At 38.0% G+C, this 13785-nt stretch overlaps 1 protein-coding gene and 1 pseudogene across 4 annotated transcripts in view; both read right to left on the bottom strand.

Annotated features, from left to right (window-relative positions):
* The window catches only part of LRP6 (LDL receptor related protein 6), a 179188-nt gene that overhangs the window by 142434 nt on the left and 22969 nt on the right, over positions 1 to 13785 (bottom strand). The window lies entirely within an intron of this gene.
* LOC133248092 (large ribosomal subunit protein uL22-like) lies at positions 916 to 6702 on the bottom strand (annotated as a pseudogene).

Raw genomic sequence — 13785 nt, 5'->3', positions numbered from 1 at the left:
CTAAAAAGCAGAGAAAGAATAAAAAGACTGAGGGGGCTGGGGGGAATAGAATACAATATTCCAGAACCGTGGGACAGCTACAAAAGGTGTATCATAGGTGGCTCAGCTGGTAAAGAATCCGCCTGCAATGCGGGAGATCTAGGTTCAACACCTGGGTTGGGAAGATCCCCTGGAGAAGGGAACAGCTACCCACTCCAGTATTCTGGCCTGGAGAATTTCATGAACTGTATAGTCCATGGGGTCTCAAAGAGTCGGACGTGACTGGTTAAGTTTTGCCTTTCACTTTCATACCCACATGCATAACAGGAATTCTAGAAAGAAAAGAAGAAGAATTACTTGAAACATATTCTAATTTGAAGAAAATTCTATTAACTTAGAATTTTCCCAAATTAGTATCAGATACCAAACCACACACTCAAGAACCTCAGAGAAGAGCAAGCAGAAATAATGAATTGAGAGGGGAAAACCTACCAATCTAGAACTCTGTACCCTGCAAAATTATCCTTCAAAAGTAAAGGAGAAATAAAGACTTTCTCAGACAAACAAAACTTTAGGGAATTCATTATCTAGAGACCTACTTTGTAAGAAAAGACATTCTTTCAGAGAGAAGGAAAATGATACAGGTAAGAAACTCAGATCTATATCTTTAAAAAACGAAGCATATTAGAGAAGGAATAAATTAATATCAAAAAACTTTTCTTTCTTTTCGTTTTACTTATTCTTAATTGATCAAACAGCAATTTGTTCAAAATAACAGCAGCAACAATGTATTTGATAATTTTATATATGTGTGTCTGTGTGTGAAACAAAGGACAGCAGTAATGTAAGGTATAGAAATTAGGAATATATGTCCCACTCAATTCTGCTGTGAACCTAAAACAGCTATAAAAATAAAGTCTATTTTTTTAAAAAAAAAAAGGCAGAGCTGTTTCTGCTTCAGTTTACTGTTCTATAAACCCTGGTACTCATTTTTAGTGTTAAGACGGGTACCAAATCTTGATTCTGTGCATTTCCCCAAAAGCAGCTAAATTATGTAACCAAAAGAAAGAATAAGAGAGAGAGCTTAAAGACATTAAATGTCATTCCTAAAATGTCTCCAGTCAATGCAGTGACCTTTCTGCAGAATGAGGCTCTCTGATGTGTCTTCTCCTGAATACAGTTTTTCCTGGGTTTCAGCCTCAGAATGTGCTTTATGAAACTTTGTCCTTCTCCAGGGAGTGCAGGGAAAAAATGGCAATGGGCCCTAGCGAGCCAGGAAAGCAACATTCACGGCACTTGGGGATGAAGCACTGAAGCTGATTCAAATGAATGGAAGCTATTGAGCTCTGTGCTCAAGACCTTTGCACAGGTATGTGATGTTGGACAGCTACAACAGCTGATCTCGTCACCGGGAATTGCATTTCTGTAACCCAAACTCATCATTCAACATGAGGGGAGGAGAAAAATCCTTGGGGGAGAAGGGGAAGCAACCCACTGGTATTTTCCTCCAAAATCAAAGTATCCTCTCTATCCAAAGTAGATACAGAGGATTTACTACTCTGTATTTTGAGTTTGATTATCTAAGAGCATTATTTGGTCCAGGTGAGGGGACAAAGTTTGAGCTACAACATTTTAACACTGTTAAATGAGTATCAATTTACATCCCTTAGTACAAATGCAACACAAGACTAGTATGCTCTGCTTTCAAATATATGTGATCCAGACATGGCATAAATATACAATATCTCTATAAATATAACAGACTCTAGTATTCTAGGTACTGGAAGAAACTTAAGGTTTATTTTATGTATCAGAAATATTATATAACTTAGAAAAATTCCAAGTAAAGTCTACAAAAGAGATTTAAAATTTACCAGTTTTAACTTTATGATTTTTCACATTAATTATATAGTATATAATTTAAAACAAAATTGAACCTTTTACAAGTTTGTTGTTTTTCAAGATGATTCTGACTTCAAAATTCCCAGAAACTTTACACAGCTAGAAGACAGCTGCCAACAGAAAGCATCATGGGGGTAATGAATGCCAAATAAGCCATCAAGAATTGTATCTGCATTGGAGAGGTGAGGGAATGTCATTTCCAGGACTAAAATATGTAACATGAATACCGACTCTTGTTCTATTAAGCTGCATAAAACAATATGAAGAAATTAGGTTAATATAGTAAAGGGTACCTTCTAAAAGCTTGAATGTCATAAATACTAGATTTAATAAAGGCATTAGATTTAATAAAGAACAATATTTAGAGGCTACTTCTTCTAAGACAGCTACTCCTTAAAGCGGGGTGGGCACCAGCCAGTAAAAGAAAGGCATAAACTTTTTATCTAAAGATCAGCTAGTAGAATGGAGAACATCAAGACTGCTAGCAGACTAGAGACTTCATGATGCAGAGAAAAAAGAAAATTCCTGAAGTAGAAGGAAAAAAACATTCTCCAGATTATCTGGAGGATATGATATAAACAGTTTCTATTATTAGAATGAATAATATTTAACACTGGGGCCTGAAAACCTCCACCCTTAACCCAGCTGCCTAAAAATTAGACTATTAGGTAAACTCCTGGACTACCTCATTTTATTGTGGACTCTTTCCAAAAATAAAAAATAATTGGGGTACACATATTAACTAGTCAGTTTGGTTTCGCTTGTTTTGTTTTTGTTTGGACAGTTAACCTGGCTTAGTAACCTAGGGTTACCTAAAAGCACTTAACAGTAAAGCTGCTAAATTTAACTAGCTGTGTAATATATTCTGCAAACACTTTTTTATCAGCATCATATTTAAAAGCCAAAAGGATACCTAAAGTATTCTCTAGGAAATATGTTAAGTGTTTGATAAGTATCTCCCATGGCTTCATAAAAGCCAAGTAACAGGCTCATTCATATAAGAGAAATCTTTCTTCAGCAACAATTATCACTAACTTTTCAATTATGTAGCCTATTTGGCCTCTTATTTTGGCTCATGGGTTCTATCTTGGCTTTGAATTAAGAGAATATAAACGTATTTACTTGACACTGAAGAACTAAATATATGTGGTTGCAATTCCACTTTGCAGTAGTATGGACATCTGCTATCCATCAAAAATCATGCAAACCAGTACTAGGTTGTTATGGTCACTAGTTTCCACACAAATGTACTTTTACTGCTATATCTGGCATGATACCCATTTGCAATGCTTTCTGGAAAGTAATTTTTAAATGGAGTGAAGGGTAGAAGACAGGGTTTAATTAGGAAATAACTAATGGAAGTAAACACTGACTTTTCAAGATACCAAAATTTCTTATGCCAATAAAATAAAAATATCTCAAATGTCAATCAGACTAGATAGCAGCCATTTTATACAAATTTATTACAATCCCAAGCATGTAACTTCTAAGATTATGTAAGGAAAAAACAATAAATTTTCCAAAATATTCACAAACTCCTAATCTAGCATGTATACTTAATCTGAATCCAGCTTCCCCTAACAAAAATACTTAGAAATGTTCACTTTCAATAAAGCTAAACAGAAGGGATAAATTTTCATCCTTTACAAGATGTAATTACATACAAAGGTGGCTAATTAAGACAACATTTAGAATTGAGTCATAAAAACTAAGTGAACCAGATCTATATTAGGTCATAAATCACTCCATGATCCTTGAAGTTACTTATATAATCCTACCTATAATTAAAAGAAGTCATTAACACAGGTATTACTAAGTATGAATAATGCCCAACTATCATGCACATATATTCCCAAGAAGAAAAGGTAATATTTAAAAACATAAAAGTTAGAGTTTCTATTTCTGGTAGTTTATTAACAACATAACCAGAAAACCTTCCTTTTCCTAGAATCAGTGGCAAGCCTTTTGATTTATACATTGCTATGGTCTGAATGTTTATGTTTCTTCATAATTCCTATGTTGAAATCCTCAAAGATGATACTATTAGAATGTGGGGCCTCTGGGAGGTGCTTTGCTTTAAGGGCAGAGCGATCAGGAGTGGGATTAGTGCCTTATAAAAGAGAGATCCCCTAGGCTCTTCCACCACATGAGGACACAGAAGGAAGGTGCATGAACCAGGAGGAGGGCCCTCACCAGAAGAGGACCAAGCTGGCACCTTGACTTTGGACTTTCCAGCCTCCAGAACTATAAGCAGCAAAATCTCTGTTGTTATAAGCTACTCAGTCACTGAGTAGCTTACGGTGTGTTATAATTGGTCAAATGGACTTGATACATATATATGTGTGTCTATAAAAAAAAATCACATAAACACTACTTTAAAAGTACAACTAAGGTATGAAAGCAGGGGAAATCAAATCTCTGAAGAGCCAAAAGTTAATAGGGAAGTAAAAAGAAGTACTTAGCAACTAAACAACAACAACAAAGCAGTAGACGCTTGATGCTACGGCCACTCTGAAGGACATTCTCAACTCAGAAACTGCTGTCTCAATGGCGAAAAGGAAAATAAGGCCCTGACACACAAGAAGCAAGCACTGTGTTATAACTGAGATTTTTGCACAAAGCACAGACCTTCAGGGAACGATCAAGCACAGAAACCTGCCACTGGTAGGAGGCGGCAAAGAAATTTTCTGCCTTGGCCTAAGCTCTGAAAAGGTAGGAAAAACCACCAAAATCTGTAATCACAATGCCCTCACATAGGTTTAAGCGTCTGAATTTATTCTATCTACACTGTACGGGAACTCCTAACTCCAAAATTAAATAAAAAAATCATCTCTGCTTGAACTGGGTGGTAATACAAGTACCTACGTACATCAAAACAACACAGAAAACCTGTGCATTTTAGTACATCTAAGTTATACTTCAGTTTAAAAATAAAGTGGTCTCTGGAAACACCTGTAGTGTGCATAGCAAAAACAAACCTCTCTCTCTTCCTCCGGAGAGAGGTTTGTTTTTCACGACCCTCTACCTGAAGCCACTCAGGATTCACACAAACAACCCCTCTGAAGATCAACTCACAATTTATTTTATTTTTTTTAACTTTTATTTGCGTTTATTTTTTGTGGCATTTATTCCCGGGCCCTAAGTTTTTGTTTCTTCAGTTTCTTCTGGGATATCTTTTTCTTCTGTGCAACCTCCTCTTCTGGTTTAGGAACAATCTGTTCTTTTTCATCTCATCTCAATGTGGCAGGGAGAGCTCATGTAGGGGTTGATCCGACCGTGAGCTCTGTAAGTCCTGCGCCGCATCTTGGGGGCTTTGTTCACCTGGATGTGCTCAATGACCAGAGAATCTACATCTAAGCCCTTAAGTTCAGCATGACTCTCTGCATTTTTGAGCATGCGTAGTAAAAATTCAGCACTCTTTTTGGGCCACCAACGCTGCGTCCAGCCCCTCTGTTTGGCCTGTGCACACCTACCAACTCCACCGTTGTAACGACGGAATGGCACACACTGCTTCTTTAAAGTGACATCCTTCAGATACTTGGTGGCTTTCCAGATATGCATACCCTTTACGGCCTGGGCAGTTTCATGAGTGCTCTTAAAGCGAACGAAGATTTGAACCTCTTGATTTGCATGATTTTGTGGGGTTTTCTTCATCAAGTGAATAGCGAACCATTTTTAGGGGTCACCTCAGGCCGCTTACCGGAAAAGGAAGCCAACTCACAATTTAAAACTATAAAACACCTAAGGAAACAGTTCACCTTAAGAATCAGGAAATTTAACAAAGAACAGAAGTGGATTTCTAAGAACTTTAGACAACTGAATAATCTGGATAGAGACTGTAACTATTTTAAATTACCAAAACACATAAAAGACAGACTAAACCACATGGGACAGACATCATAAAAAAGTAACAGACATCCTTAACAAAACAAGAAGTGATAATCAGTGGATGTTAAAATAATCAGTAGACAAGGAACTGGATATTGGCCTTGTACAAAAGGATCATTCCACAGATTACTTGAATGATATAAAAGGAAAAGCTCAATATTATAATAAAAATACAAACTTTCATCATCTATTGAGCCATCTTAACATCACTACAGGTAGAACAAAATACTATGCGCTTTCTGATGTGATAAAGTACTTAATACTACCTATGAAGCACTTGTGCCAAGAAACTGAATTCGCTAACCAAGTCTCCTATCATAAACTTTAATTTTTATAAGAAACGTAAAGGAGTAAAAATAAATCAAACAGCCCAAGTATCTCTTAGAAAACCCCAAATCCATAACATTCTACAAAACAACTACAGAACCTTCTCAATAAAAGCATGAGAAAAAAATAGATAGGGAGGGACTATTCCAGAGAAACTTAAGAGACATCATCAAGTGCAATCTGTGAACCTTGTTTTAAATCCTAATTCAAGTATACCAACTATAAAATAGCATTTATGAGGCTATGACAGATATCAGAATATGGACTGAGTCATCTATAATATTAAAGACTTGTTCATTTGGGGTGCGTGGAAGAAGATGGTATTGTGGTTATGGAGGAAAATACCCACTTTTCAGAGTGAAATGTCACTGTGTGGATTTGCTTTAAAACACCTCAGCTAACAAAACAGGAGAGCAGCTGAATACATTATGCTATAATCACACAATGGAATACTAGGCAGTCGCCAAAACAAACAAACAACAAAAAAAACAAGGAGGATCTCTATGAAGTGATATGGAGTGATATTCAGGATACTGCTGCTGCTACTGCTGCTAAGTCGCTTTAGTCGTGTCTGACTCTGTGCGACCCCATAGATGGCAGCCCACCAGGCTCCTCCATCCCTGGGATTCTCCAGGCAAGAACACTAGAGTGGGTTGCCATTTCCTTCTCCAATGCGTGAAAGTGAAAAGTGAAAGTGAAGTCGCTCAGTCGTATCAGACTCTTAGCGACCCCATGGACTGCTGCCTACCAGGCTCCTCCATCCATGGGCTTTTCCAGGCAAGAGTACTGGAGTGGGGTGCCATTGCCTTCTCCGCTGTTAGTTAAAAAACAAAGTGCAAGAGAGCATCTTTAGTATGTTCCTCTTTCATGTAAAAAAAAATATTAAAAAATTTATATGTATCAGCTCATCTGTACAAAAAGGAATTCAATTAAATAATAAAACTAGAAATAAATAATAATAAGATATCCTAGGGGGTAAATGGGGAGGGACAAGCTGGAAAGAAAGGGGAAATGGGACCATCGCAGAAGGATCAGGAGGAAGGACGCTACTGAGTTAAAGCTTTTTGTATTATTTCTAAGCTCTAGGAAACATGGCAATTGCTTCACACAACCCAAAAATAAATTGATAATTAAAATCAACCAGGATACAGGCAGATATTCCAAACGGAACACAAACAGTAATATATTACAAATGCCACACTGCAACTGGTGGGAAGGAAAATTGACCTAAATACATTTGGAAGACAGCATTCTGACTGACAGGATTTTCACAGTAGTGTATTCCAGACAAAAAATTTGTTTCTCACAAGAGTACAGGTTGGCAATTCTGAAATTTGTACACTAGGATTGAGGAAATAAAATACATTGTGGACAATGAGAACCCCGTTTCTCACTATCATAAACTGGAATAATAAAGAAAAGGTTTGGGGGAGAAAGGGGAGAAGACTGTAACATAATTTTGTAAGTGGTGGGTTGGAATTGGAGATAAACACAAGCTCATTTTTTTAATATGTAGATACAGATACACACACACGAACTAGGTGTATATATATATACACACACACATGTACTTCCTACATGTATCTCTCAACTATTCACTGCAATGAAAATCCAGTGTGAACACATCCAGCTCCCAGATCTTAGTTCCTCAATACCATCTTCCAATAAAGGAGACAGAGCTCCTTGGAGAAAGGGTTGAGTCAAAGGGTGAAGCAAAAGGACAGGATGAATGTGGAACATCTTGTGCTTTGCAGATAGTAAATAAGTGTTTAAAAATGATGAGGGCCTGTCAAAAGAACACAGGAGCAAACCTGAAGGAACTCCCAATGGCAAAATCTAGGACAACCTGAGCAAGAAAAAGACAGTAATGGATTATAACTTATAGAATAAACAAATGCCCCGAGTCCATATTCATATAAATTATTGGGTAAATACCTAAGTAGGAAAGACAGGACAGTTCTTCCTTAAGGTAGAATTCTAACTAATAATGCATGTTTAAGAGGAACAATGGAACTGCAAATATCACCATTTGGCAGAAAACCACAGTATTAATTGTTGCAGGCAAAAACGAACAAAGGTTGCTTAAAAGTAATGTAAGAAGTGGACTTCTCACGTGGCTCAGTACTAAAGGATCCGTCTACCAACGCAGGAGACTTTGTAGATGTGGGTTCGAGCTTATGTGGGTTCGATCTCTGGGTCAGGAAGATCCCTTGGAGGAGGAAATGACAACCCACTCCAGTATCCTTCCCTAGAAAATTCCATGTACAGGGGAGCCTGGCGGGCTACAGTTCATGGGGTCACAAAGAGTCAGACATGACTGAGGACGCAGGCTGTAGCTGTATGATAAGAAGCAAGATAGCTGCACAGTTTCAGGTAGTTATTATAAGAGGGGAAAATGTAAACACACACACAAAACCTGGCAGAGAAAGCTATAACCAAGGGATCAAATAATACATCATCAGTATCCACATCACATATCTGCTGATACGATGCCCTGAGGGGAGGACGTCACGTGACCTCTGCTACGCCAAAAACCTATAACTGATCAAAGGAAAACCTCAGACAAATCCTAAATGAAGGACATTCTGCAAACTGACTGGCCTTGCTGCTGCTGCTGCTAAGTTGCTTCAGTCATGTCCGACTCTGTGCGACCCCATGGACTGCAGCCTACCAGGCTTCTCCATCCATGGGATTCTCCAGGGAAGAACACTAGAGTGGATTGCCATTTCCTTCTCCAATGCATGAAAGTGGAAAGTGAAAGTGAAGTCGCTCAGTAGTGTCTGACTCTTAGCAACCCCATGGACTGCAGCTTACCAGGTTCCTCCATCCATGGGATTCTCCGGGCAACAGTACTGGAGTGGGGTGGCCATTGCCTTCTCCCACTGATTGGCCTTAGTAACCTTCAAAAGGTCATGGTTATGAAGACAAAGACTGGTAAAATGTCCCAGATTAGAACAGACTAAGGAAGTAACAACTAAATGCAACACGGAACCCTCGACCACAAAAAGGACCCTTGTGGGAAAATTAGAGAAACTCAATTATGGTCTAGAGATCAGTTAACCATATTGTATTAATTTCCTGATCTAGATAACTCTTCTATGATTACACAAAATATAATATTAAGGGAAGCAAGGTAAAGATTATGGGTTTCCTAAGTGGCTCAGGGATAAAGAATCCACCTGTCAATGCAGAAGCCACAGGAGATTCAAGTTCGATCCCTAGGTCAGGATGATCCCCTGGAGAAGAAATGACAACCCACTCCAGAACTCCTGCCAGGAAAATCCCAAGGACAGAGGAGCCTGGGAGGTTACAGCCCATGAAGGTCACAGAGAATTAGACAAGACTGAAGGACTGTGCATGCAGGTAAAAGTTATACAAGAACTATCAACTATTTTTCTAACATTTTGTAAGTCTAATATTATTGATACAATATTTCTTCTTTTATGTAGGGTAACGATCTCATAGTAAGTTTTAAATGAAGGGCGTAAAGAAATTCTACAAAAGCAAAACACAACCACTGATATTAAGCTGCAAAATTAAGCACAGCTGAACAAAGAATTATCTAGAAGGCAGGTGCAAAAAATAACCACAAGCCCAGAGAGATAAAGTGAGAGAAGATATGAAAGCAAGATTAAGGGGCATGGAGCATAAAATCAGGTGGTCCACATACATCAAACAGGAATTCCAGAGAAGGCTAAAGAGAATAACGGAAAAGAAAATGATGGATAACTTTCTAGAATAAAGAACAATGATGATTATATTCTAGAAACAAGGCTTCTAAGCAGGATAAATAAAACACAGCCACATCTGGACACAAAGTGAACAGAGCTGCAAAGTACCAAAAATTTAGGAATGCAGGGATTGCTTTTAAGAAACCAGAAAAAAATTAATTACAAAGCAACAATAATTAGAGAACAGACTTCTCACAGCAACAATTAAAAGTCATAATACCCTCAAAAGGACTGAGTGAAAATAACAATCAGAGAATTCTATAATCAAATAATTATCTTTCCAAGAATGAGGACAAAATAAATATATTTGCAGATATAATGCAGCTTACCATTAACAGACTTCTGCTGAAATATTAAAGAACATACTGCAAGCAGAAGGAAGCTAAAACCAACTGGATTAAGTGGGATGCAAAAAAATAGTAAAATCAGAAATCAGTACAGTGAGTAAATCTAAAAACACAGAATTTATAAAATCCTCTTTTAAATAAAACAACCAGGTTGCATTTTTTAAGTAATTCAACGTGCAAAAAAAGAGGACCAAAAAAAAAAAAACAAACAAACCATAGCTTCAGCAGAACACTTTTCATGGGGAAAAAAAAAGGACCTAACGTGGAACTGGAAAATCTCAACCAAGAATCTGACTTTCTCTTATTTTACCCAAAGGACTAGGTTTGTTCAGACAAAAAGTGAAGGTCATTTATCAAGAAGATCCTTAAAATTCCCTACCACTCCCAGGATTTAATTGGCAGAAAACAGGCTTCCCCAATTGACCAAGAGGACACCTTTCAAAATTGTACGTTATTGAGAGTTCAGACAGAGCAAGAGCTTTCATACACAGAACCAGTGCTTCAGGATATGGAGCTTTATGGATAATCCGCTATCTGCTTCTATGCAAAAACTGTGGGAATGTATATGATCTTAGGGAAAGAATAAACGATATACTTTTAAACTTAAGAGTTATTAAGAAAGGAAAAGTGTGGTCCAAGAGGTAGGAGAGCCAACAATATAAAAATCAGAAAATCTTGCGAAGAATTTCTAAAAGAAATATGGTATAATATCAAATGCTACCAAAAAAAAAAAAAAATACTAAAGACAATCACTTCATTTCTACTTCACAAATTAGCTGTCACATACTCCTCCTTCCAAAATCTTAAAGATTCAATAACACAAATATCAGGTGTGCTCAAACTAATTTGCTAAAATTTCTAAAGAGCCAATCACACTGAAATACAGCAAGGATATATAAGAACACCAAAATGCAGAGAACTCAGATAAAGGTATCCTATATTCATTACTCTCATAAAATATCATTCTTCTCTTTTGCTAGGATAAACCAAAAGGTCAATGTGCAAGCAAGGAAAGCTTTTATTTATTGATAAAAGGCAAAGAAAGCTATTAAGAGACTAGGCTACTTAGAGTCATATAGTCATACTGCAAATACTCCCTTTTAATATTCCCTCAATTTAAGTAGGCCTGGAGACATACAACATAAAAATGGTAAACCACAATCAAAACTCAATGAGATGTGATATGTATCACTAGATATAAAGGATTAAAAGCTGGATGACACTTGTAAGAGGAAAGATCGACACTAACATTTGAGAATACATACAATTAAATACACACATTTACTTATTTATTCTTAAAAAAAAATTTTACCTTCCATGGGCCTTGATTTCTATCCCAGAGGCTAGTAAAGTAAACCTATAATACAGGTTTCCTGGATTCGTGGCTTTCCAACACACTCTTTTTAGGTAATTTCAAAAACACCTATCTCCAAGCATATCTGAATATATATACCAAGCATATCTGAATATATATAACCTGCTTGAAAGTAATGGGCCACATTTTCCATTCTTCATACAAAACATATCCTTTGATATTTTAAAGTACTTTTCAGTTTACAAGTGGAACTGGAAAAAAGGTTTAAGCTAGTTTTAGAGGTGAAACAGCCTAAAAAAGGAGGCTGAATGTGACAGCATGTGCAATAACGGCAGTAGAAACAAAATCTAAAGAATCTGTTCTGAGAAACACAATTATTAAGTATAAAATATCTAAATTAGACTGAATGTGTAACTATAAAATACAGTTTTTAAAATGAGAGTACTTTCTGTAAATGTCTGGCTTTTAAAGCTTAAATAATGTCTTTAAAATGAGATAGAGTACTTTTTTTAAATGTCTGGCTTTTAAAGTTCAAAATTGAAAGGAACTCATTTTAGAAATGAGGAAACTGACATCCAAGAAAACAAAGTAACTTGCTTGCTAATTAACAAAGCTAGATGTGACATGAAACATTCTCCAATGAGTGTATCTTTAAAATACAATTTTGAAAACTTCTAATGAAAGACTAAAAATCTTAACCATGTTTCAAATTAACAATTGCAAGTAGCCATATACAATATGAGAAAGTAGCCATATACAATATGTCTTGATTACAGTAGCTTTAAAACAAGCCTTGAACTCAGGTAGTTTCAGTCCTCCAACTTTGAATCTCTTTTCCAAATTTGTTTTGGCTACTATACAATTTAGTTTTGCATTTCTGTATAAATTTTAGGTTTAGCATGACAATTTCTATTTAAAAATCTGTTCATATTTTGTGTGGGATTGTATTGATTCAATTTAAAGAGAAATGACAGCTTAATAATACTGAGCCTTCTAATTCACAGGCATGGTGTATTTTTGCTTTTCTCTCATAAATTTTTTATTTATAAATGTTTTCCAAAATGAAAATAGGTCTACCAGAAAAATGTCCCTCACTGAGGAGAGTCCTTGCTCCTGCGGCATCAGGATGGGAAAACCTCGGGCCCCTTCCCTGCTTTCTAAGGGAGGGGGACTCCCATGGCCCGGGACCTCCTCTCATTTTTCCAGGCCAGGGCCCTCACCTGGGCAGAAGAATCAGCATGCCAGGGAGAGGGGTGGGGTGGAAGGAGGGACCAGTGTACTCAAAGGTAAAACCTTCCTTCTTCTGTAGAGCCCATTTCTCCTAGCTGGACTATCAGCAGATACAGGTGTCCTGCCCAAACTCAACAGTGATGGCTTTGGGCTCCTAGTACATCTGGAACCATAGTGTGTATTTGGTGTGGAACTTCCACAACTGCTTTTTTAGGACTTTGGCTGCCAGGTACTACACCTTAGGGCCCTCTGGATAGAAGAGGATGAAGTAGAGCATCTCCATTCACAGGCACTGGTAGAACTCTACAGTGTTCAAGTGCCACGGCAGCATCTGCTGGTGCTAGGGGATTCTGTCAGGGGCTTCTGGGGAAAGAAGCTTCCCTGGTGGCTCAGATAGTAAAGAATCTCCCTGCAAAGTGGTGGGATCCGGGTTCGATCCCTGATTTGGGAAGATTGCCTGGAGAAGGGAATGACAACCCACTCCATATTCTTGCCTGGAGAATTCCATGGACAGATGAGCCTGGTGGACTACAGTCCATGGGGTTGCAAAGACTGTGAGATGGGCTCAGAGTCTCAAGGGTGGGACATGTGGTGCCAGGTGGGTTCTTCTATGGCCTGCTGATTGAGCTGTGTTTGGTGAGGGCTGCAAACCCTGGTGGACACACACCCAGCAACAACCATGGAACTGCCATGGTGCTGCTCAGAATGATGTCTTGCTCTGTTGGGTGCATCATAGGCAACATGGGAACTGAAGGATGCCAGCTCTGCCATGGACTTCAAAGAGCACAGAGGCAAGGGGCCTTGAGCTCCAGGGCAGTGCTGAGCTGCCTTGGCCTCGCCAGGGCTAGGCTTTGGGGAGTTGGGAGGATTCACAGGTATTAACACCAAGAGCCACCGCCTCCTACCCCAAGTTTTCCCTGATCCTAGGATCACACAGCACCGAGTTCCTTTGAAGTAGTTGTGGGGGCCAGGTGGGGTACCCAGAGCCTGCCTTTTGGTGTTTTTGCCTCCACTGTTGCTGAGGGTTTTCTTTTTTCTTTTTTGTAGTTTTTAGTGTACAGGTCAC

Source organism: Bos javanicus, chromosome 5, assembly GCF_032452875.1.
Source record: "Bos javanicus breed banteng chromosome 5, ARS-OSU_banteng_1.0, whole genome shotgun sequence".
Lineage (NCBI taxonomy): Eukaryota > Metazoa > Chordata > Mammalia > Artiodactyla > Bovidae > Bos > Bos javanicus.
Note: the sequence above shows the minus strand (reverse complement) of the source record. Positions and strands in the feature narration are given on the sequence as shown.